The sequence below is a fragment of the Pelodiscus sinensis genome, chromosome 2 (assembly GCF_052426305.1).
Source record: "Pelodiscus sinensis isolate ZL-2025 chromosome 2, ASM5242630v1, whole genome shotgun sequence".
Taxonomy (NCBI): domain Eukaryota; kingdom Metazoa; phylum Chordata; order Testudines; family Trionychidae; genus Pelodiscus; species Pelodiscus sinensis.
In genome coordinates, this window is record NC_143053.1 from 52,845,727 (window position 1) to 52,872,892 (window position 27,166).

Below are 27,166 nucleotides of genomic sequence, written 5' to 3' on the forward strand. Positions count from 1 at the left end.
ATTTAAGCTGTGATTATTATGGACGGAGTGGCCACCAGGGCACCTGTGCTTTCTCCTCTTTCCTCTTCTTTCAAAAGAACTCCCTCTTCCCCATCCACACACACTATTTTGGGAAAAGGCTTCTTCTTCGTAGAAAGAGTTTTATCCATGTCAGAAAACCCCCTCTGTTCTTTAGTGTTTGTTTGTTTTTTTTTCAAAAGAACGTGATTGCAGTATGGATGTAAATGAATTTTTTTTCAAAAAATGGCTGATTTTCCAGAAAAACCCTGTAGTGTAGAAATTAATATCCAGCAGGTTTTAAACAAACAAAAGGAAGTATTTCTTCACACAATGTACAACCCGTGGAACTCCCTGCCAGAGGATGTTGTGAAGGCCAAAACTATAACAAAGTTCAAATAAGAACTAGATAATTTCTGAGAATAGGTCCATCAGAGTCTATTAGCCAGGATGAGCAGGGATGCAAAATCATGCTCTGAAGTGCTCTCAGCTTCTGTTTCCCAGAAGGCATAAATGGGTGACAGGATGGAATACCTGCTCATTCCCTCTGAAGCACCTGGCATTGGACACTGTTGGAAAACAGGATTCTAGGCTGGGTGGACCACTGTTCTGACCCATTATGGCCATTCTTATGTTCATACTTGTTTATGAATGTGGGGAAAATCTACAATGCAAAGGGCTAAGAGACTATATAAAATAGGGAATCATGAGAAGTAGCAATAGTATGGCCATCATCCATAAGAAGAGAGGAAGTCCTGTAGCATTTGCATGGTGTGTTATTCAGATTTGAAAATGGATCCAAGAAGAAGAAAGGAAGCAAAGAAACTTGTCTGTCAAAAAGCTACATTCAAAAGTAATTGTTCTTTTCATTGTTTCTCCATCACTCATATTTCCACTCTTTTTTAAGTAACCACCTTCTTAACCATACAAACACTATCACTGCAATACAAATATGTATGATCCTATTTATACGAAATTGCTTATCAATTCATAATTCAGCTATTCTGACTTTAGACCGAAGAGTGTAATTAGACGGAAATTACTGCCCGTCTCTGAAAAGCACTAGCAAATCACTTCTGAAATCTTTGGGTTCGGTATTCTCAAATTCTGGATACTATTATGTGTGTAACATGTCTGCTGTTCATAGAACTTCATTCTTTACTAGAGAAATAAACCATGGGGTAATTGAAATAAACTAATGAATAGAGTAATCTGGAAAAGAACATTGTAGACAACTAGTAATGTAGCCATATCATACAGATCATTTTTGTTATGTTTTCTCAAGGAATCTTAAATTTCCTCCTATCTTAACTTCTACAAACACAAATGACTGATCTCTTTCCATATTCTCTGCAATGACATTTGCAATAAATTTAATTTATAATATTGTACCAAGTATCCACAGCTGTACTGTCATTGAGATTATTGAAATGATAGTTCTGCTAGATAATCTATCAATCCAAACTGCAGGACTTGGACCAATCTCGTCTATATTAAAATTACCTTCCCTGTAAGAAAGCCATAATTCTTCTGCTTTCTTTCACAACTTTGCCTTCTGTTTTGAGTTTTATGAATAATTGCTTTCTACTGATCAAAACCAAATTCTAATATACTACACATACTGTCATTGATCACTATAAGCTCTAATGTATAAATAAAAATATGTTTATGTTTCAAACTAAAACTGACATCTCTATAATAAGACCTCATACACACAACCTAGTCCGTTACTATACCATATCCAGAGAGGTAGATTGCTCAGTTTCTATGAGAATTTTTCTACACTGAAATATGGATCTTATTCTTATAAAAATGCAGAGATATAGTATATATTTTCTGTGTAAAATTTTCCCTGAACATTTATCTGCTTAATGTCAATGCATTTCAGGGTTCTCCAATAATGAAGAAAGCATATTCATAAACCAACATGTAATTGTAAAAAATTAGGTTTAATGTACCTCTGTACATCTATTTTCAAATTCTGCTTTAGATCACAAATTGTGATTAGTTTGATGGTTTCTAGTGGGTATCACATCATATGATCATCATGCAATCTGCACTTAATTAGTCCTGGGCTACACTAAGGTGTTATTTTGAAATAACCACGTTACCAAGCCCATTATTTTGAAATAACAGATCACTCATTTCAAAATCTGCACTTCTGCTTTTCTTGATGAATAATGTTAATTTCAAAATAGTTATTTTGAAATAGTTTAGTGTGAGTTCTCTGGTGCTGCTATTTTGAAATAAATGGCCTCCGGAGGCCTCTTGCAGATGCAGCTCTTACCACTCTGGCCACACCTGGTGTCTCCACTACTCCCCTAGTTCTGAGGAGCTTAAAAGTCCTGGGAGCAGGAGAAAGGTTTCTTGCATGTGGCCAGCTTTGAAAGCCCTGTGTGAGATACCATCATCCAAGACAGGCATGACCAACCCCAATGTTCCCTTGGAACCTTCCATGGCTGCCAGCACTCCTCCATGTGGTCTGCATCATGGAGACTAACCTCCAGGATCTACACACCAGGAAAAGAATGAGGACATCTATGGACAGATCACTGCCAGCCTGGCCAACAAAGGGCAATCCTGGAACCTCATTAAAATCAAAGTACTCTGGCAGGCCTATGCTAAGGCAAGGGAGCAGAGCAGATTTTTCGGGCAGCACTGCACCCCTGCTGGTATTATGACCAGCAGGATGCCATCCTGGGAGGGGAGTCAGTCACCTCCCCCGTCATCATCATCAAGTCCAGCCAGGACATGCCAGGCCTCAGTCTGCAGGACAGGGTGATGACAAAGAGAAGGAGGAGAAAGAGGCCAGCCAGGTGACCATGTTTGCCAGCCAGGAGCTCCTCCTCATTTTGGAGCTGGTCCTTCCTCCTGGGATGTCTCCCAGGCTGAAACCTTCCCATGCCAGCTTGTCCCCTGGCTGTGAGTGTTGCAATGCTCCCCTGGGAGCTGGAAAGTGCCCATTGTCTAGGCAACATATGGCCTTTCTCAATGCCGGCTCAGAGATTAGGGCTAGGCTTCAGGAACAGCGTCTCCAGTGATGACTGCCCTTGTAACTTTTCTTCACAGTTGGGCCAGTTGCAAGCTTGGCATGTCCCCCACCTTCCACACCAAGAACTCAAGTCCGCAGGATCTGCAGGAGGAAACGCACCTGGGAGGACCTCATGTGGGAGCATATGGGCTGTCTGTAGTCCCTCATCCAGGGGCTCAAGGACGAGCTCCAGGAGTATGCTGCCAATGGGGACCAGCACTGGGCCAACCAGGAACAAAAGAAGGCCTCCTGGGACCAGCTGGTGAGCCAAGACTCTGAGGAAGTGGGTCTGGCCCACGAAAGCTCATCACCTAATAAACCATCTTGTTAGTCTTTAAAGTGCTACATAGTTCTGTATTTTGTTCCCTCACCTCAGTGATTGAGCACATGGCATTGTGAATGGAATGGGCTACCAGCCACCTCCCTCCTTACCATGGTTTCCCTTCCTAACCTCCACAGGGACTGCTGGGGGCCCCAGAACATGGGGCAGTGGGACCTCTAGGTCACCCAAAGCCTTCCGATCACTGGGAGGCAGGTGCCACTCTTAGCCCCATCCCTGAGCTCCCTCATTCCAGGTTCTTTACCCAGTCTCTCCCTTGTTCTATGTCCCACCCCAATAAAGAGTCCTGTTTTTTTCAACAAAGATGTCTTTCTTGTTTGCTCTGCAGGGAAGAGGGGGAAAGTGGGAAGGGAGGACAGGAGAAGGGAAGGGTAGGGGATGAAAGGCACACAGGATATGTGTAGACTACATGCCTCTGCTGATAGAGGCATGTAAAATAGGCTGCCTGATATAGTCAATGAAGCCGGGATTTAAATATCCCCCGTTTCATTAAAATAAAAATGGCCACTGCGCTGTGCCGGCTCATCTGATCATTGGCACAGCGCGTGAGTCAAGACGCGGATTGGTCAAAGGAATGCCTTTGTCAACCGTTCCACTGTTTCATGAGGCATAAGGGAACAGCCAACAAAGGCGTTCCCTGTTAACCGATCCGCGTTTTGACTCGTGCACTGTTCTGACGATCAACTGAGCTGGCACAGTGCGGTGTCCATTTTTATTTTAATGAAGCCGAGGATATTTAAATCCCTGCTTCATTGACTATGTCGGGTAACCTATTTTACATGGCTCTGTCGGCAGAGGCATGTAGTCTAGACATACCCACAGAGAGAATGCAGGGGCCCTTTGTAGCCTAAGAAACGAGAAAAGTATGGAGTTGCTATATTTTGTTATGTCTCTTGCTTAACCTCATTGGCTCTGTATAACACATCTTCAGGGTCAAATTCCTTGTAATCTCTGTAACCTGTTTATTTAGAAAGTTTGTAGTATAGAAAAGTGTTGCTTTAATTAGAAATTATGTAAATAGTAATTAGGGGTGGGTATAATCGTATTTATTATTTGCTTATTAATATTCATTTTATGGGAGTTAACATTACTAAATAAGGTTTTAGAAAAAGTAGTGATAGACCAGTGAATTAACATACTAAAATAGATAAAAAGGTATGACTGATGACAATTTGTTGCCACTCAGACAAATGTTGTGTTGAATATCTGAGGTAAATATGCGTGGGCAATAAACCAGTTCCGTTTACCCTATCTGCTCCTGGGTCGCCTGTTTCTTCTTCTGTAACACATGTGTAACATGTGTTACAGAAGAAACCTTCTTTCCCTATAAACTGAGGTTCTCATATTTCCAGCACCATTTGTAAAACTTACACTAAAGTATAATAAAAGGAACAAAGGAACTATTCATCAAACTACATTTAAAAAAGGGGATTAGTGAAAAATGAGAAAACAGCTTACTGTTTTTATGCTACATATATGTATACCTTTGTTTCCCATGTTTTCCTTCATTTTCTTAATCTCTCTAGTCAAAGCTTCTTAAGTGTTTTGCAGAGGGCTAAATGAAAAAGAAATTAAAGTTCATGATTCCTGTCATTTAACAAGCAGGTATTCTCAATTCCATTCTTTAGGAAGAGCAGAGAGTTTTGTGTGAATGGCTATGGCTACACTGCAGGCTTCTTTAGGAAGAAGCTTTTCCGAACGACATCTTCTGAAAAAACTTCTTCCAAAAGAGTGCGTCCACACTGGCCAAGCAAATTGAAAAAGCGATCTGCTTTTTTGAAAGAGAGCATTCAGACTGATTGGACGCTATCTTGCATAAGAGGCCACCCGGAACCACTTCAGGCAGGACTTTAGGTCACCAGTAGCTTCCGAGTGCTGGTGCCGGAGCCTAGCAGAGACACACACTTAAAGGGACCCCCTTGGACAGCCATTTCTCTGATTCTGCTGCATGCTTGCCTATCTCTTCGAGGGACAGCAAAGCTCTTGCAGTGCCTGCTGTGGTTGCCCAGCTTTTTTTTTGGACACCACAGCTTTTGTCTTTGTGCCATGGATCCGGAGCTGCCCCTAGGCATGCAATGGCCCCACACGGCCATGCTGCAGTTTTTGCAGAACTTTCTGCCAGCTGCCTTCCTGGTCCTGCATGACATGGACCCCAAGCTTATTCTGGGGACCCTCTCCATGGCTGCAGCTGCTCCACTCTGGCAACCACACCCCACTGTGGAGAGGCATTTTTGGAGGCTCAACACCAGTTCGGACTGGTGGAACTGGCTGGTCCTGGAGTGGTGAGATGACCAGCAGTGTCTCCAAAACTTCCACATGAAGAAGGCCACCTTTTTGGAGCTGTGCGCCTGGCTCGCCCCTGCCCTCTGATGACGCAAAACCCACCTGTGGTCCACCATCCCCCGGTCAGTGGGCAACCAGTTCGGCATGGGGAAATTCACTGTCAGGGTCTTTCTCATGGAGGTAAGGCACTCTGGGGCTGCAGTCCCTTCCCGGGGAGGGGGGGAGAAGTACAGGAAAGGGGGACCCTTGGAAAGGAGGTGCGGAGGGTGGAATGGGGGTAGGAGGGAAGCCCTGTCCCTGGGGGGTTGTGCTGTCCCTCCCTCACACAGCCCTGCTGCTAGGGTGCAGCCTCCTAGGGGGTGGATCTTGGGTGTTTGAGGGGAGAGGAGGGAAAGAAAGAGGGGCGGGCACCTCCCAAGTGCTCAGGCACCACCTCTCATTTTCTGTTTTGTGGTTTTGTTTGTCTCCTTCTACAGGTTGTGAGGGCCATCAACTCTATCCTGCTGTGGAGGGTCATCCACCAGGGAGACCTGGATCCCATCGTGGCCGTATTTTCTGCACTGGGATTCCCAAACTAAGCTGGAGTGATTGATGGGATCCACATCCCAATCCATGTACTACAACATGGAGTGTCCCAGTATATTAGCAGGAAGGGCTACTTATCTAAGATGCTGCAGGTCCTGGTAAACCATCGTGGACAGTTCACAGATATGTCCTGGGAGCCCTGGTCAAGCTCCCTGCAAGGGAAGTCTCGGGGGGCTTGTGGTCAACAGACCTGTGGTAGGGAAAGCCGTGTGGTCAGGTGCTGCTCCAGGGCTGGCTTTCTGCCACAAGTGTGCCTGCAGCTTTAAGAGGGGCCAGGAGACAGGAACTATAGAGCTGTGATTACTTTGGATGGAGTGGCCACCAGGGCACCAGTGTTATTTCCTGGAGGCCTCTCCTTTCGAAAGAAAATCCTCTTCTCCACCTACACACACCTTTTTCCAAAAGAGCACTTTCAGAAAAGAGGATTACCAATTCCAGAAAAACACCTGGGCTATGTGTACATTGGCATGATTTTGCGCAAAAGCAGCCACTTTTGCACAAAACATGCTGCCTGTCTACACTGACGGGGAGTTCTTGCGCAAGAACACTGACGTTCTAATGTGTGAAATCAGTGCTTCTTGTGTGAGAACGCCCGCTCAGGAAAAAGCCGTCTTGCACAACTGTTCTTGCGCAAGAGGCCAGTGTAGACAGGCAACATGAATTTCTTTCACAAGAAAGCCCGATGGCTAAAATGGCCATCGGAGCTTTCTTGCGCAAGAGAGCGTCTACACTATCATGGATGCTTTTGCGCAAAAGCACCTCTCTTGCACAAAAGCACATGCCAGTGTAGATGCTCTCTTGCACAAACACTTTAACGCAAAAACAATGCATTAAAAGTATTTGTGCAAAATTTTGCCAGTGTTGACGTAGCCCTGTTGTTTTATTTTCTTCTGAACTTACATGATTGCAGTGTGGACATAATTGAAGTTTTTTTGGAAAAATGGCTGTTTTTCCCAAAAAACTCTGTAATGTAGATATAACCAATGACAAAACTGGAATCCAGAATCCAATAATGCTAACATGAGTTAGACAGGGATTGAAAATTTTACAACTGTGGAGCTGTCTGGTAAGCAACTGATTATTTGTATGGGGCATAAAAACTGGTTGGGAAGAGAACTGGGATGCTTCTTCTCAGGCAAGATTAAGGGTACCTCTTCCCTCAAATCTGGAGCCTCTGCTTTTCTCCATTTCTGAAGTTCCAATCATGGCTAATTCTGGGGGTATAGAGAGCATTGTAATGGGGCAATATGCATCTATCTATCTAGTCTCTCTTATGCAGCTATCCTACCAGCTATTATAGTGCCCTTGGCAATTATTTCTAGGTCCCTGATGGAAAAGAATAAGTTTCTGTAACCTACACAAGAGTGGGATTTTAACAGCACCTGGAATAAATCAGCCAGATACTAAATTACAGACCCTGAAATTCTCCTCACCCGCTCTTTTACTGTGAGAAGTATGTGAGATCATCACCAGCATCCTCTTCAGCAAGAAATGCTAAATGTATGTGTGTTAGTTTGATGGATTCCCCAGCACCTCCCTATTGGCACTACATATGCCACTCCACTTGTTGATACTACTGTGATGCTTCTTGTCCTGCTCCTCCTCATAAAGGGCAATTAAGGCTATTTGGTTTGCAGCGGTAATAGAATTTCAATAAAATATTTAAAATATAAGCCAGGAGCTATTGAATGTGATTAATATTTATCTTTACTTCTGAAGAGCTTGTTATGCCACACTGAAGTTTTGAGAGAAGAATCAGTCTAATGGGTTTTTATGGGTTTAGTAAAATAATAAGCAAATAAATATGGAATTAAGAAAATATGCTAACAATTTAGTTCTAATTCTCTAAATTAGTCAGATACAACACACTTCCATGATCAAATTACGGTTAGGGTGAATTAAGGTGAAATTTGATCAATAAATGGGTTAATTACTACAATGAGCAAGTAAATCAATTAAATTAGCATTCCATTTCTTCAAAACTTCATGGGAAAATTAAGGAAGAAATCCTTTTTTTCAATCTCATCAACTGGGCTAATAGACAAGTTGACTCTTGCCTTTCTTTTAAGGAAGCATAACACTAAAAAATTATTTCTTTATAACTTTTCGCTTTAGTATTCCACCTCAAATTTTTCTGAATGTACTAGTCATATTAGATTCCATGGCCTAGTTGACACTCCAAAAATTCAGTCTGAAACACCCACACCCTTGAGAAATGCAGTATAACAACTAGTGTAGACAATGCTAAGTCAACAGGTTAATTCTCCCATCAACCTAGGCACCACCTATAAGGGAGGTGGATTGCCTGGGCCGATGGGAGAATTCCTTCTATTGGCATAGGTAGTTTTTTCACTGATGCACTACAACAGCATGGCTACAGCGGTGTAACCACATGTGATTACTATGTGCCCTTTCCCACAATAACATAGTATCTTTCTCACATTCTTACACAAATGCAGAACTCAGTCATTTAGCAGCTTTTGAATAACATGCTTTTAACTCAAAATAACCCCTTGCTAATTAGATAAAAGAGAGACTTGGGGATTTTTAGTGTCTACCTGGACAAATGTTTGTGTATTCATTAACAGTCATTGGTGGTCAACAGTCAGGAGTGCAAGAGTTTGTAGAAACACTGACCTTGAGACTATTTGGCTTCTGTTGACAAAAGTGCACCTCTGCCTTTGAAGATAGATAGTTAATGGGACAAAATTAGTCCAGTTCAACCTAAGCTGTCAGCTTTCTGTTCTGAACTGCTTAAGGCCATCAAAACATTAGAGATTGAAGTCTCACTCCCTGTATCATCTGATGAGGAATAACATTATGTCATGTCATCAGTGCTGACAGCTGCCTACTCAATGCTGGGGCTTCCGCTCTTCAAATATCATCCATGGATCTGTGTGGAGATGTCCAGAAAAGTGAGGTTATAATATCAAAGACAGGGTTTTTTGAGTAGAAGTAAAAGCTAAATGGGTTCATCTTTTTGAAAGTTGTCAAGTCATAAGGTAAGAAAGATAAGGAATCCCAAGGTTGACTCATGCAGCAAGTTTAGAACAGGCTGCTACTAGGCATGATCTCTGCACCTTTTATTCAGCTTTGTGATGTTTGCAGGGAAAGATGGCACCAGCTTGTCTAGGGACGAACAGGGCAAGCGACATCAGCCAACGTCTACAGGGCCAGTAGCACTGATGGGCTGCATCATTTCAAGATGCTCCTCAAGTGTCCCTCTTTCAGGTAAAGAAGAAGAAAGTTTTAGCAGAATCACCTTCCTTCAAACCAAGAGCTCCAAATCACCATCCATAAACTAAAGTCTGAGAAGGACCCAAGGGGTTGTAGCATTACCCTGAGTTGCTGAAGACAGATAAGAGAATTGTACCATTGCTGCATTGGCTCTTCTAGACCATCTATCATATTATTAATATCATTGCTGATGACTGAAAGAAAGAAGCTATTCTACCTCTATTCAAAAATGTTGATAAGGTTGAATGTAGCAATTACAGTCTTCACTTCTGTATGAATGTCTCAAATCAATAATGCACTTGATGGCAAAGGCTGGGACACTCAATGCAGTTTCAGACCTGGTTATTGAATTCTTGTCCCAATCTTCATCTTAACGCAGTTTTTGAGAAGATAACTGAGTTTAATAAGCCACGTGCAGTACTTTTTATAAACTTCTGGTAGGACTTAGATTCAATGCATTGTGAGAGTTTGTGGGGTCAGACAAGGTGACCCCGAGTCCCAGAGAAGATAGTGTCATTGGTAGAAAAGTTCTATAATAGAATGGAAAAGCTCTACAAGAGAATAGAATATGAGTCAATAACATAGTTATTTTATATGGCTTCTGTTACCACCATTGTTCAACATTGGTACTGATTGGTTAATAGATAGGCTTGAAGAAGTAACTCATGATGACGTTAAGTTGAACATCATTCTGTTTCAAGATCCTGAATACACCAATCACATTATCTTCCAGGCTTAGTTTGGTTAATTGCTGCAGTTGATAGATGACCTGGTAGGGCAAGAGGCATGGCACATTGTTGTGGTTATTAATAGAGATAAAATTAAGTCCATGGCTATTACCATCAAGTAGCTTTCTGCTCAGAACTACAACCAGTTCAGTATTAATTGATTCAGGTAGGAAATCAAGGAGGTGGCAGCTGTAACATATCTGGGCAGAGTCATAGACCGTACTTGAGGAAGCTTAGAAAGCTGTGGGCATACACAGAACAACAGCTCTGCCATGTTTTGAGCTCTAACATGGAGCTTGCCAAAAAGCTGTGGATTTTTAGAACCACAGTTGTGCTGACTCTGTTGTATAAAAGTGACACATGGGCTTAGAGGAATGATGTTGCAGGGTCTTGTCATCTTCATCAATTGCATCACAACAATTTCTAGAATAAGACAAGTCAAACTCAGTAACTGCCTCCACCAACACTGGTTCTGTTTCAGCAGTTTTCTTGGTGTGGACAAATTGTTAAAGTAGACCAATTAATTCCAAAGTATGTGTAACATGGAAAACTGCTACAGAGTTGGGGAGCACTAGGAGAAAAAAATCTTTGGTAGCACAAAAAAATTTACTAGATAAAATGAATGTACATCTTAGCACTTTGCCTAAGATTGATCCAAATGACACACTATCTCCAAGGAGGTCACATCCCTTTAAGATTTGTGATGATGATGATGATGATGATGATGATGATGATGATGATGATGATGATAAAATGTTTAGCAACCTATTTACTCATTCTCTCATGTAATGTTGAAGAATTCAGATATCTGAATTCTGCACAAAACCCTCTTAAGGTCCTTTTCACTTCTAGTATTCTATGATTCTAAGTCCCTTTCTCACTTTGCTAAATACAAATAAAGGTTTATTGTCAAATACACTTTCACACATTTCCATTCATTCTTTGTGACAGTTCATAAGCATGGCCAGGGAAAAGGGCCACACTCCAGGTGTGCGCATTGTCTACTCCTGTGCCCTTTTACCTAAAATCATAGCTGTTTTATCTTTCCTTGTTCTTACTAAACTTTATTTATTTAGTATTTAACTAACTAAAATTATCCAAGTTCAAACTCAGATATGGGCCACGTTTCTCATAGATTCCGCTTTTCCATCAAGAGAAGAGCGTCATAGATCAGAATCTCTCCTCCTTTCCATGAGATGTGCTTCTGCTTCCTATTTTCTATAGGCACAATTGTGAATGGCTTCTTGATGTCAACAAAGTCCTCTTGAGGCAGAAACCCACACACATTGTAAGTATGTGTTAAAGATGTTTCAGTAATAGAGTGAACATCACACCTCTAAAAAGCAAGAGTTTAATTAAGCAATAGTCATGGTCAAATCTAGTAGGTTCAGGTCACAGGCCATAGTTCACTCAAGTAACACAACTAGCTCTTTGGGTGGCTTCTACTGCTTTCCCCCCAAAGCATACATGGAACAGGTTATGCCAGCATCTTATATCATAATATTATTAATTCCCCCATTTTTAAAACCAATTGGCCTACAGACTGAGGCCAAGATTCCTCTCCAATTATATCTAGACCTAAGGAATTCAGCAGAGTTCAATCCATATTATTTGTAATGAAAGTGTAATAGACCATGAATCTTTGTTTGTATAGCCCTTAAAGTGGTACTAATACAGTACACTGATTTACAGTCTGTGCATAAGATACCTATTTTGTGTGTGTCCAAAATAAAGTTGTTAGAGTTGGAATGAGTAAAAATACTAATATTAATGTGTGCTAATGTTAAAAAGCATTTTCTACAAAAAAAAGCAAATCTCTCAACATTTGTTTCAGTACTTGACTCAATTTTCTTTTCCAACATACTATCAATGCATCAGTCTGAACATATGAAACTCTACTTCAGATTTTTAAATCCAAAATAGACATATTGTTTTATATTTCATGACCATCTAATAAAAAACAAATAATCTTTAAAAGTACAGATCCCAAAATAAATATATTACTCCAAAATACATTTTGATTCCAAAAGTCACCAGAATGAAGAAAAAACCCACCTCTCTTAGTTTTAGGGTGTATTACTGCCTGGTTTGAAGACACACATGGGCCTTGGGACCACATTCCATGACAGACAAGCTTCGGAGACATCTTTGATCATTCTTTGTGATGCATAAAATATGTCACAACTGTACTATAAAAGATATCAGCCATCAGGTAACGCTGTCATTTGCCTTTGCTGGATTATATTGGAAAAATACAGCTTTTCTGTCTTGTACAATATGGGATTACTGCTAAGGGAAACACAACCTATTTAGTCTGTGCACACATTATTCCTGCTTTATTTCAAAAGAAAGTAGTCATAAAATAAACATGCTAAAGAGAATAGATCTGGTTGATACTTTGTTTCAACATCCACCCTTTTCATGCGTTATAAGTTGTGAATATATAAAGTACTGGGCTACATTAAAGTAAGGTTCTACAAAAGGATGGCATATTTCTCTAGAGGCTAGTTCCTTTCATTTGATTTCTGTTATGCATACATTTTATTTGTCTGAACCTATGTCACAAACAATATGTGTAACAAAGGAACAATGGCAGCAAAGTAGTTCAAAATATTTAAATATTTATATATTCACTATTAACTCACATATTTTAAAAATTGTAATTGTTATAGTTTGGTTTATAGAATTTATTGGTTGTGTGTCCACTAAGTTAGTTTGTTAAGCGGCATCTTTTTCAAAAACTCATGCCTTGTTATTTACAAAGTAAGGGAGAATGTCATAGTTGCAAAATAACAGTTGCCTATTAAAATAATTTTGGAAACTCCCCTTTGTGCACCAGTCACTAAGTGTACTATATTTATATAAAATATAAAACTATTATTAATATGGATAGTGTATGATAAACATAGAAAAGAACTCCACAGAACAGTAGTTAAATCTTACAATATTTACTCTATAATGTTTATTGCTTTATGATTGATCATCTCAAATTTTAATCTACTCAAAATTACTTTCATTTACAAAGCAAAATGTCAGTAATTAACAGCAAAACAAAAAAAACAAAGAAACAACTGCAGATTATTTTGAATATATGCTTATTCAGAATCACCTGAAATTAGTTGTCTTGAGGCACATGAATCCCTGCATGCATTCAAAGCCAGTTAAGTCCACTTGTGCAAATATTTTGTTATTTTAAAATCTGAGTCAAACCTAGTTTTCTAGATTGCAATTCCAGTATTAATTGCTTACTATGAAACTAAAAGTAATTTATTTTATATATACATTGACTTTGAGGAAACACTTTTCAAATAATTAAAATACGGCACAACAGACAAAATCAATTGGGACTCACCATCTGGCAGAGAAGTCTAGAAAAGTTGCTGCCATATGTTTTGACCAATACTGCAAAACAAACTGTTTAATACTGTCACCACCTCCAGTTCTGTGTTATAAATTACATTCAGTTTTATTATATATATGAAAAAGATTAGGAAAGGTTTCATCTATGACTGGCTGCTTAATTGGAAAACAGACGCTATATAAAATTTTAAAACAGGCACTGGGTGAGAGGGCTCAGTTTGAAAGCCACTTGACAGCTGTAAGTAACAGAGGTGCACGGATTGCTATAAATTGTTTATTGTGTAGATCTTTAATTCTTAATCAGCTATATTTAAATAATTCCTTTGTTTTTAACAATGGTAGTTTATCCCTAGTAGTAACTAAAGGAAAAACTCTAACTCATTCTGGGGGAAATATTCATGAAACTAATTATAATAATAAAGACTGGCAATATCAAAAATGTACTCAATGTTTTTCTGCCTTAAATATAGTTCACCGAAGAATAGATTGTAAAAAAATCAGTATATATATGTTGTGTGTGTGTGTGTATATATATATATATATATGTTGCTGTTGGAAAAATAATGTATCAGGTTCAAATGAAATTTAGGAATGTTAATCTCTTTTGCAGCTGCTATTTTTGTTTTATGGTATTTTTACAGCTGTTTTTAATTTCTTTTAAGAAACACTAAACCTTTAGGAATATTCCCAAGTGAAACACCACAGCACAGATAATTGGTTTCATTGCAATTCAGATTATGAACATCATTTTTCAGTTGTTACTTTCAAACTACATACATAGCTAAATCTGTAAGCCATTTTCTTTATTCCAGCTACTATCAAAAAGGTGGGGAGGGGTAGTTTAAAGTATCACAGAACCTTAATCTTTATATAATAAATTGCAAGGTTTGAAAATATTTATGTTGCAATATAGAAGGTTCATGATGTATACACAAATATTCTATAAACATATTTATGCTTATGTGATATATATGTACAGAACCAAATTCATTATTGTTGGCACAGGGCATTATAAATTTACAGCTAATTGGATCAGCTGGTTCCTTGCACTCCAAAGGGAGAATAGATTGTTTAAAATTGAATAATTTTAATTCTATTTGAGTGTAAATCTCAGTGCAACCATAAGTTTCTAATAATATCTCCAGCCTTAACTCTGACCTCTTGTGCATATACGTTCAGATCTTGTCTTTCAATTCATGATCTTATACTACTTTTTTCTGAAAAGCCGCACCTTAGAAGGTGCTAAAGAACCCCTGGATGGTGCAATATATCTGAAGGAGCTCTTTGATATTTCTTTATATTCACCATCCAGTGTGCGGCCCTCCATAATATATTTATTGTACACCATCCAAATTCTTAAATGAACATGGTTTTCTATGGAGATAATCATATAATATCCCAATGCTTCACAAACAGTAAATAATGTATTTATAGAATAGTCCTGTGAGGGCAGGAACTATTTCTGTTGTCAGAACTAGTGAGGCCCTGAGAGGTCCAGTGACTTATCCAAAATCATAAAGACAATATATGCCAGAGATACCTATAGAATCCAGGTCTGCAGGATCCTAACCCAGTGCCTTTTGCCAGAATTATCAATCTTTTCCTTACTGCGGTCCATGCCTCACCTGATACACACAACACAACTTCTGCAGTTAGTAAAGCAGAGAAGCACTTGATCCCAGATAGATTCACTACCCAAGTCCACCTCATTCTCTGATTCTACATCCAATGATGTAATCAGAAATGGGATTTGAATCAGAGCTTGAATGAGACAGGGTTCGTAAAAACAACAAAAAATGTAAGCATTAAAAAACTGCACTGTAATATGTATTTACAAGGTAACCCTATCTTTGCAATTTCCTGACTTTTGAGTGCTTCACTTTGCATTGAGCAATACATTTTAACATTAACAAATGATTATTTCCCTTTATTTGACACTGGCAAGACCACATCTGTAGTATTGTGTCCAATTCTGGGGCTCCCATGACAAAAAGGATGTGCAAAAGTTTCATAGGAGTAGCCGCCTTAGTCTATAATTAAAAAAACTTTAAAAACAACAATCGTCCTGCAGCACCTTAGAGACTAATACAAAATGGTATTGTGAGCTTTTGTGGGAACAATCCACTTCCTCATATGAATGGAGTTTAAGGGGTCCAGGTTCTAAATAAATAGCAGAGAAAGAGAAGAGATGGGGAGGAAAAAGTTGGAAAAATAGGAAAAGAATAGTCAAGTAGAGTACCCTTGCTAAATGAAGCTGATAGAGTAGATTCTAAGTACTCTTAAGTACCTTGTGTTTGGCTTTTGATGTCATTAAGATATGGAATGTAGTTAAGGTCTTTGTTTAAACCTCCATTGTAGGTATCAAAGTTGTAAATGAAATTAAGTTCTGCAGATTCCCTTTCAAGATGGTTTTGGAAATTGGCTTGTAATAATATGGAAACTTTGAGATCCATTAATTTTGCCTGGGCAAGTTAAAATGTTTTCCAACAGGTTTCGTTGTGTTACCTTTTTGGATACCTGATTTAATCCTTCGCCACAGAGACTGTCCAGTTTGGCCAATATACATGGCAGAGGGGCATTGCTGGCCAGACTAGTACCCAGACATCAGCTTCTTCAAGATAGGCCCTACAGAGAAAACAACAGAACTCCACTTGACATCACCTACAGCCCTTAACCTAAACCCCTCCAGCGCATTATCAACCATCTACAACCTATCCTGGAAAATGAACCCTCACTCTCACAGGCTTTGGGGACAGGTCAGTCCTCACCTACAGACAACCCCCAACCTCAAAGAAATTCTTTCCAGCAACCATACAACACACCTCTATCATACTCATCTAGGAATCCACCCCTTCAGTCAACTCCCATGTCAATTCTGTCTACACATCTATACAAGCAACATCATCACAGGACCTAGCCATATAAACCACCACACCAGAGGCTCATATGACTGCACATCCACCAATGTGATCTATGCCATCGAGTACCAGCAATGTCCCTCTGCCAAAGAGGTTCCAAAGAGGATAGAGAGAGGCAGTTCTCAGTGGTGACAGATGACCAAACAAGGAGCAATGGTCTCAAGTTGTAGTGGTGGTGGGGAGTCTAGGTTGGATATTAGGAAAAACTATTTCACTAGGAGGGTGGTGAAACACTGGAATGTGTTACAAAGGGAGGTGGTGTAATCTCCATCCTATAGGTTTTTAAGTCCTGGCTTGACAAAGCCCTGGCTGGGACAGTTTAGTTGGGATTGGTCTTGCTTTTAGCAGCGGGTTGGACTTCATGACATCCTGAGGTCTCGTCCCATACTATGATTCTATCATGTATGATTCTATGATCCTGTAGGGCTTTTTGAGGAAATATTGATTTAAAAGCAAAATGAAGAAACAAAGACATTCTAAAAGGTTCAACAGTTTGCTAGGTAACACTATAATGTTTTGTTCTATGCATTATGTCATTGTGAGGTAGGATGCCTTAACTCTTTCCTTGTATGTTTTGGTCCATATATGCTTTGGCTTATGACCCTCCTTCTCCCATATGTGTTCCTGCAAATGTTATAGAAGAAGGGGTTCTCAAATTTCATTGCATCACAACCCTCTTCAGACAATGACAATTACTACATGACTCCAAGATGAGGGAGCCCACCTGAGCTCCACTGCACTAGGGCCTATAACCTGATTCTAAACACACATGGATGAAACCTTCAGGCTAAAGCCTCAGGTGGTGGGGCTCGGGTTTTGGCTTTGGTCCTGGGTTCCAGCAAGTCTAAGCCAGCCCTGGCAAGCCCATTGAAAATGGGTTGTGACCCACTTTGGAGATCCAGCCCATACTCTGAGAACTGCTGCCCTACACCAGCAAAAGGCAAGTCATAGAGTATTTTTATGCCAAACTTAAAATTTCTGGGGGAAAATGCTTAGATGTGTTAGAACCAAAGTCTCATTTTCAAACTAAGATTAGACACACTGGAGCCTTAATTCTCATTGGAAGTTCATAGCACTCAGGCTTGTCTACGCAGGAAAATTGATTGGAATGGTTTTTGAGGAGTAGATTATGGTGAAACAACTATTACCATTCCACAGTAGTTATTCTGGTCAATTTCCCAGCGTAAATAAGCCCGTAGGCCTCTAAATCACTTTGGAATATTTTAATCTATTTCACATTTCTCAGATCTGTACAAAAAGGTTTTAATATCTTTTAATAAGAAAAATACTTTTTTCCACACACTCCATTCTAAACCTATTGAACCTTTGTGACCACCTTTGTTATTAAATAGATACAAAACTCATCAATTAATAGATCTAAAAATTATTTTTATGAGTAATCATTATTAAATGCATGTATTTCTTGTATAGGTCTGTTCTTGACCTAATCTGGACGAACATCTAAAATCTTGCATAGAAAACTTGCTGATGCTACAAGAACTGGTAGTAGTAAATAATGAATAATGTCTCATTAGTTTTTACAGTTATTTAGATCATATGGCCAATTGTCTTTATTCAAATAATAAGCAATTTAATTCAGCCAAAGGCAAGCTCATAAATCTGTGAACAAATGTGTAAGTCATACAAAATTAGACCTGTATCCTGGAAAGCTGTGTCTCTAAGTGCACATCTACAAAGTAGCATTATTTCAAAATAACTGATGTTATTCCGAAAAAACATAGTGCGCATCTACACTACAAGTTTTTATCTCAAAATAATGTTGAGCTGGAGGACTTCCTACTCTGAGTCATGGGAACCCTCATTTCACAAGGAGTAAGGGAAATTGAAGGAAGAATATTCTTCCTTCCACTTCTTGCTACGTAGAAAGCAAAAAAAGCCGAATTAAGCTATTTCGACTTAAGCTACGCAATTGATGCAGCTGAAGTTGCATAGCTTAATTTGACTTTAGCCCTGCTGTATAGATGTACCCTAAAATATTTAGGGGTGATGGTAAGGAACTAATTGAACATGAGTGCCCAGTGAAGCATAGTGTGATACCTAAGAAGGGTGATACGATTGTGGGAAGCATATACTGAGGAATATTGAAGGGGAATAAGAAGATGGTAGGTATTATGTCTGTTCATGGGGAAAATGAAGTCATTGCTGGAATACTTTGTCGAGTTCTGGCCTCCATATTTCAGATAGGATATTGAAAAATTAGACAACAATCTAAAAAAGCTATATGAATGATATAAGCTTTGGAAAATGTGACTTCAGAGAGAGACGTAAGAAGCCCAGTTTTTTTCAGTTTATTAAAGAGAAGGGTAAGAGGTTATACTATCAGTAAGTACTGACATAGAGAGATTTCTGACAGTAAATGGCTCTTTAACAAATCTGACAAAGGCAAAGCAAGATCCCAGACTGGAAGTTGAAGTAGGCTAAATGAAGAATAGAAACTAAATATCCATTTTTAACAGCAAGGGTAATTGACCAATGAAACAACTTATTGAGGGATACAGTGGATTCTCCGCCACTTGAAGTTTTAAAATCAAGACTAGATGCCTTTCTAAAAGATATGCTATCATTCAAACAGAAGCTATGCAGCAGAGGCAGGAATCACTTGGTGAAGTTATATTGACTCTATATATAGGTCAGCCCATATCATCATTAATCGTCCCCTCTGACCTTAAAAATCTGTGACACTTTGATTCCGTGAATATTTTAAGGTCCAGTAAAATGGAACAGGATCAGTATTGTGGGGTTTGGTTGTTTTTAACAGTCTTTTTTTGTTTTGTTTTTAATTTTGTTTAAATTTACTGGGCATGATGAATTAATAGTCCTTCTACATCTGGATTTGCAGTCACAGTTTGGTTCACTGAGCACACAAATATGTATCAAGCTGGAGACTTGGATCACAGCTTTGTCCTATAGCCACACAGGTTAGGTTATGCTGGCACAGATTATGAAACATGCCCCCAAGTCAGTTCGCTCCATTGACGTGCTCCTGGAGTCAGCAAATGGGGCATACCTGAAATTATTTAAGTTTGTGTGTTTGAGAATGAATCCTTTAGAGGCATGAGATAGTCCTTAAAACAAAAAAGTACTCACTTCTTTTCAAACATAGTTTTCTCATAGATAGTGTTGGTCACTTTAACCATAGCTCCTCTGTTGTTTTAGCAAATTTGTTGCCAACAATGGATGGAGCTAATATAGGAGTTAATAGGAAAGCTACACAATTATTTTTATGAATGAGAAATTTTACATATGATTAGATTATGTGAGCTGCTTCTTGGCCTATTTTTAAAATCTATGGGAAGTAATATATTGTCTGCTCTGAGGCTATTTTCGAACATTTATAGCAATCGTCTCAGAATCAAATTTCTTCAAACATGCCAAGGACATTTTATCTCATAGAAAGGCCATAGACTTTTTCAAAATGAAGCCTTTAATTATATATACTTAGAGACAGAATCAATTTAAAAGTCACGCTTCTCCCAGAAATGTTTACCTATCACTGTTACAGATAACACAGAAGGTTATTTATACTTGGAGGAGATTAGAAGAAAAATATATTTTCTTTTATTATTTTACACTAACAGCACTTGATGAATAGTCAATTTCACTGTTTCTCCTGCACAGGCAGTCATGTAGTCAGTTTCTTTTGTTGTTTACCTTGGCCTTTTACACAGGAATAAGGGAGAGAAACACATTTAGAAAAATAGGGGAAGTGATTACAAAACCACAAAAACTTACAGCAGAACTCAAGCCTCTTGGGGCAAGTTTATTACATGTAACTACTTTTTGTAAACAGACTACATTTTAAGTAGATGGTGTTCATTTAATTTAACACTAAAAACAGGTAGAATTGAAATATGGCTAAATATTTATTCCTAATCTGATAAGTTTTGGCCAAACAATATTAAATAGTGGTTAATCCTCTCCAACCAATGACCAGGACTCATCCGATTTCTGAATATTCTCAATCCTCTCCTTATGAGGATGAATGAGAGCAGGAATGAAGGAGTACTTTGTTCTACCAAGATTAAGGTCTCTCCTTTCCTAGAGACATACTCTCTTCGGGTACGTCTACACTGCATCCCTAGTTCGAACTAGGGATGCAAATGGAGACAACCGAAGTAGTTAATGAAGCGGGGATTTAAATATCCCGCGCTCCATTAACATGATCTCGCCGGCGCGCTAGTTCGAATCACAGATGATTCGAACCAGGAAGTGTGCGCCGGGACGCGTTAGTTCGGACTAAAGCCCTTAGTCCGAACTAATGTTACTCCTCATTTTTTGATTACTTAGTCTTTTTCTGCAGTAAGATGAATGACAAGCTTATGTTATCCGCTGCACTCAGCTTTCCCTTGTTGTCCTGGGCATAAAACATGTCTAAATTTAGGTAACACATTTTCCCTTTTTTTTGTGCATGGAGAGAACAAACAAAGTTTTCAGCATTAAACTTAATTTTATGACAGATTTAACTTTTAAAATTAGCATGTCACAAGTTGACATGAAAACAATATTGCTCACAAGTCTATATTATTGTGTTTTCTAAAAGATGCTGGTTTTAAAATTCTGTTAAAAGGTAGAATGTGAAAAATGCACACCACTCAGTTATACCAAAATGTTTTACATACTATAGTATCACACATTGTCTTATATGTGAGCTCCAATTTAGCAATTACATTTAGCTGTTATAAAATATTATAAAATATTATAAAATGTTATATTGGAAAGAGAACTGAAACTTTCTTCCTCTTTTGTGCCACATGTTGAGGAGAGAAAAGTTCTTCCTAGAGTAGGACTTTGAGATGATTCACCCTGTCTTCTAGGTCTAATATATGCACAAGCAGAATACTCTAGAGCTGAACTATCTTCTTTATGTCATATAAGTACAAACCTGATGGCCAGTGGCATCCTGTGTGCTTGTGAACTGTACCTTCTAAAACCAAACCCAGCTGCCTTCAGCTCTTAGCAGTGCCTCAGGAAAAAAAATAACATTTTCTTTCTTAAACATAAAACCATCACTCTTCCACCTATACCTAAAGTAAAAATTAAGGGAAAATATCTTCAGGTTTTGAACTTTCAAAAAAATACTGTAACGGTAGCCCACAGGTGGTAACATTTTAGGAAAAGTGACATCAGAATGATCAGGGACCAGAGGATTCAAAATCTTTTGACAGGACAAAAAGCAGGAGCTAAAGAAAGCAGGAGCTAAAGAAAGAGAGGGTATATGCCTCTATTTAACATAAATCTTGGTGCCCAGCTGTGTATGCATAGTGGCATGTGGCTCCCTCCTAGGGCTAAGTGTTTTAAATGGACTTGAGTTTTGGGCACACTCCAAGAGTGGGGCTCCTGGGAGAAAATTTCATGAGGAAGAAATAATTTTTTATTATTTTTCAAATAAAATAAAAGGTTTGATTCAATATACAGATTTTTTTTCTCTTTGATGTTTGAAAAGCTCTGGGTAAACACATCTAACAGCTCTCAGCTGCATGTGTTTAGCTCAGGTAGCGGGGTTTTATGACCACATGCAGTTGGGGGAACAATTGCATTTCCATTGCAGTTTTTCGGGGAGAAACTAAACAGAGTCATCTCAAATCAAACAGGACTTCAAAGTGGAAATTTACTTCTCATAAACATGGTTTAGTTATAATACTAAGAAGAGCTACTGATGATTCCCTTTCTGTAGTGATTATAAATGTCATTCGATTACATGGCTGGCATGTATTGGCATTTTTGAAGGAATACACCAGTGCCTTTAAAAGTGAGGAACTGAAGACAGACTTGTCCACTCCACACATTTCTCTATGAGCATGGATGGTTTCATTAAACTGGTCATAGAAACTTATCATTTGTTCAGTTTGTATGTTTAATTGACATCTTTCTGGGCTGTTGCTTATGGCACCACATAAAGATTGATAACACAATCAGGATTATGATCTGAAAAGAGGGCCACAATTCCAAATGCCAGTAATACATGGAGAACATGTACCTGGAGATGGCTTACCTTAAGCCGAGTTTGGCATCATCCATTCTGCAGGATTCCAACAGGAGCAAACACTCCCAGTGGTTTCCCTTACTCTTCTCAACTGCAAGAAATGCAGGCACTGGCTGGAGCTGCGCTCGGCGTTCGAGTTACACATCTACACTAAACCCATAGATCCCAAATGCCAGAACATCCATCTCCAGTGCAGCAAATGAAGATGTGCCCTGAGAGAGAATGTGCATTAATTGAATGTATTTGAAATAAATGATGTATAAAGGTATTACTGGCATAAGTCTGGGGAAGCAGTTGCAGTTCATTTTCTCCTTTTGGAGTTTACACAAGCACATGGGATGAAGTCCTACCATAGTTTTATTTTTTAGTTCAAATTATAAAGCACAGTATATATGCCAATATTTACACACATATGCAGCATGCAACTGAACTGCTTTGGTGCATACATCATTCTCTTTCAAGGCAGGGAGTTGTCACCACCAAAACATACATATAAACAATGCATTAATATTATTGCATATTGATATATGCATACTTTAAATAACTTGTATTTGGAGTATATTAAAATGTGTTATATTAAAAGATATCCTAGTCTTACTTATAGTATCTGGTTCTAAATATTTTAATAGGGGAAAGTAAGCCATGTTAGGGAAAGTCAACACAAGCTTTTAGGTGTTAAGATTTACTCAGTCTCACCTGCTCTAATTTAAAGGAGAAGATGACTACTCATATAAAAGAACAAAGGGGCAATTTTATTATGCAGTAGAAAGCTAGAACCTGCGTCTTTATTTCTTAAATAAACAGAATCATATTTGAATTCTAATACAGTAATCTATTTGTCACTATATCCAAATTTACTGTAAGTGGATTCCGTTGTATGTGGGAAATGTTCCAACTAATAGTAACACTGACCAGATCTACTTTAGTACTAAAACAGCCAGTTGTCTTAATAGCAGATCGCTAGCCCAAGCACATGAAAACAATTAAACAATAATTACAAAAATAATTAGAAAACCTATAAAAACACAGGCCTGTATCTAAACTGCATCATTAACTTTGGACCAAAATAAAATTAACCACTTCACTACTGCTGAACATAGGAGAGGGAGCTGAGGGAAGGAGAAGGGGAAAGAAAGGAGCACCAGACAAGAATTATCCACCTAAATGGAACACAAAATTTGTATGTTTAAAACTTACTCATTGAATATTAATTTTATGTTTATTTTTCAAATATTTTTAAAAAATATAAGGAATATATTTGGACTCTAAATATATTGTAAGAATTAAGAGAACTGACAAGAGGATATAACTGCTATCTTAAATTAACCTGATATATGAAAAATAATTTTATAGAATTTCTTATGGCTTTTATTTTGATTGTATTTAAATCACACCATGAACTTGAAAACCTTATTAAACTATTTTTCTTAAGTTACTACTAAACACTTCAAAAGAACCTCTCCTTCCAGGACCAATTTTTGTTACTCCTCCAGAGCTTCAAGCTATGGCAAAGATGTAGAAAGCTGGCACAGACCTTATTCAATTCCCACTCCCTGTTGTGGGGGTAATGCACAAAGCAATAGAGAAGGATGCTTCTGAAGTAGTGGAACAACTTGTGCCCCAGCCAGATGTCAATGTTTATTTTTTCCTCTTACGATAGAAGACAGAACCCCTACCAGTCTTCTCTGGCAAGCAATGAATAGGGATCCCTTGCAGATTGATCGAAAGCAACCATATATGTGCATAGGCACTGCTTTTATAAAGTTTTGGTGAGTCCAGAGGTTAGAGGGTTGGACGGGGGTGGGGGTTAAGAAGCAGATAAACTTGGGAGTTTGGAAGGTAAAGCCCTACATGCTGGAAACTATTACCTTGCAGCATGCCTGCAATATACCTATCATATCTGGACACAGGGTATGAGTAGTCAAAAATTCTATTTTATCATTTTATTTTATCTCACCTTATAGCACATCAACCGCATGACTCCTACAGTTTATGACAGCCATTGCTCTTCACTACCAGACAGTACTCTCAAGTGTCTCAGCTCTCCACTAATGCCCACTCAAACAGATAAGGTTTGCTATGTGCCTTGGAGGACTACAAATCTGAGCTATTTAAGAATTTGGGGCAGGAGAAGAGCATTTCAGAGGTGTGGGTTTCTTACAGGAATCACTTCACCAGCACTCAACTCTCCATTGAAATGAGGGGGATGAACCTGCTGACTGCATTTTGGGCAGTATATCACCTTAGAGAAGGTATCTCATGTAGGCAAACCCCAGGCAGTTTGAACGAGGTGTACAGCCAGTTCGGATTAGGAAGCCTAATCTGAACTAGCTAGTCCATGCCGCGTGTAGCCGTGCAGCACGGGGTCCGAACTAGCCGGCATTTAAAAATGGCGCCGGCTGGCTTTATGCAAATGAAGCCCGGGAAATTCAAATCCCGGGCTTCATTTACAACTCCATATGACTACATTACCCCCCCTAGTTTGAACTAGGGGGGTAGTGTAGACATACCCAGAGTAAGCAGTCCTCCAGATCAATATTATTTTCAAATTATGTTGAAATAACTGCTTGTGTGTAGACACGGACTATGTTATTTTGGAAATAATGCTGCTGTGTAAACATAGCCAGATTGTAAGCAAGACTCAAAAAGTAATTTTTCCACTATAGTCAGCACTGATAAGTCCTAAGCTAGATTACTGAGTCCAGTTCTGGGTACCACACTTTGGGAAAGATCTAGATAAACTAGAGAAAGTCCATAGAAGAGCAAAAAAGATGAATAGAGGTCTAGAAACATGACCTATGGGGCAAGAGTAAAAAAATGAGTTTGTTTAGTTTGGAGAAGAGAATACTCTGGGGAAGGAGTGCATGATAACAGTCTTCAAATATATAAATATGCATTTATAAACACGTGACTAATAAATTGTTCTTCTTAACTACTGAGGACAGGACAAGAACAGATAAGCTAAAACTCAGCAAGGCAGATTTGGACTAGACACTGAGAAAAACTTCCCATCAGAGTAGTTAGGCATTGGAACAAACTGCCTGTGGAGGCTAGAATATCCATCACTGGCAGTTTTTAAGAACAGATTGGACAAACATCTATCATGGATGGTCTACATAATACTTAGTCCTGACTCAATGCAGAGGACCAGACTAGATGACCTTTCAAGGTCCTTTCCAGTCCTACAATTCTAGTATATTAATTTATTGTTTACTTTTAAGTGCAGCAAGTGTTCTTTAGAATAAATAAAAGAAATGGACCCTATATTGTATATGTTATCTACTTATTGTGCATGATGAAATTAAGGGGATTAAAATGGGGACAAGATGGATAAGGGAAATGTCAAATATTACATAACAGGACTACACTGTTATGTATATGTCTCAGTGGTCATACAAATGCTTCCTTGGCTGAGAAAGCTTAGTATTTTTGCAGAAGACACAATACTTTAAAAAGCAGTTTGAATGAGAGGAATAGAGCCTGAAAGATTTGGTATAGGAGTGTATTATGTTTATTACATGCAGCAAACAACTATGTATGAAATTAAAGGGTTAGGAATCAAGATGCTTCCTTTGCTTAAAAATGTTGACTCTCGTTTAGACCACTTCTTCCTTTTGAGAATCTTCAGTATATTGTAGTTAAGGTGAAAAAACAACTTTTCCTTATGGACCTTAGATACATGCCATATTACGTACACACAGGTGTATACGTGCATACACACATGGAGACATCCACACATCCACATGCTCAGCTTCTGAAATGGCACATTTAAAAAATGTGCAGATAACCTGAGAGAAACGCATTTCCTATCTTCATTATTTAAAGTTTTGTAAACTGGCCAGATGGAGGAAAAAGTGAACATTTGAGAGAAAGTCTACATACACTTGTCTAGAAAGGTAACTATACCGAGAAGAGAAAATACTCCAGCAATTAGGAAGCCAATGTTTCCCTTATCACTAGTTATCTTTTAGTGCTAATCCAAACAATTAACATCAAAGGGTTAATGCAGTATTTGCACATACCACATAAAGATGGCAGATGAAAAGCTTCTAGGTGGCATAATGATCATAGTCACAAGAGAAAGATTTCAATTAAAGGTACCATAGCGGCACAACACTGAAAGCTGCACAGCAGCATACTAATTAAATTGTAAAAAACTACTGAAAGCAATGTGACAGTATGCTACTTGGAGCTAGGAGACAGACAACAAAACAGCATAAGGTGGTCTTAAAATCAAGGTGACAATAAAATAATGATAGAGTATATCATAAAAATAAAGAGAAAGGCCAAATCTTAAGGAGTTGCCTTCTAATGATATGGAAGTGCTCTGAACAACTTATATTTTAATTTAATTTAAATACATTTAATTTATTTTAAAATTTAAATTTTAAACTTGTTACTTAAAACTTCTCCTAAGAACAAAACAACAACCTCTCAAATTCAAGACATCCCTAACTATTTTCCCAATCCAATAATTCAATTCAACAACCTTCCACTTTTTTCAAACTAAGAGAAATACTGTCTCAGTTTTGTATCCTATAATTAAAATAACACTTTCAATAACTGTTTGGCTGAAAGCGGCAAGAAACTCACTCAAGTAGGACAGTATCAACTTAAAGAAGGAAATTAAAGGAAGGCAGATAAATGTAGTAGAGTTTCTTTTGTAAATCAGATTGGAACATA

The 27,166-nt window shown here is 38.5% G+C and overlaps 1 protein-coding gene across 35 annotated transcripts in view; it reads right to left on the reverse strand.

The window, feature by feature from the left end:
- LOC149525258 (uncharacterized) overlaps window positions 1–27,166 on the reverse strand; it is a 185,653-nt gene that overhangs the window by 17,821 nt on the left and 140,666 nt on the right. For 20 of the 35 annotated variants that reach the window (XR_016348710.1, XR_016348725.1, XR_016348724.1 and 17 more), the window contains 3 exons: window positions 22,493–22,695; window positions 13,554–16,186; window positions 12,257–12,487 (listed from right to left, as the gene is read on the reverse strand). The exons of 6 other annotated variants lie outside the window; for them this stretch is intronic. The gene's annotated coding sequence lies outside the window, so the exon portion shown is untranslated. Of the gene's footprint in view, window positions 1–4,136; window positions 6,427–12,256; window positions 12,491–13,553; window positions 16,187–22,492; window positions 22,696–27,166 lie in introns of those variants that run through there. 9 more of the 35 variants (XR_016348729.1, XR_016348731.1, XR_016348727.1 and 6 more) reach the window with 9 other exon arrangements.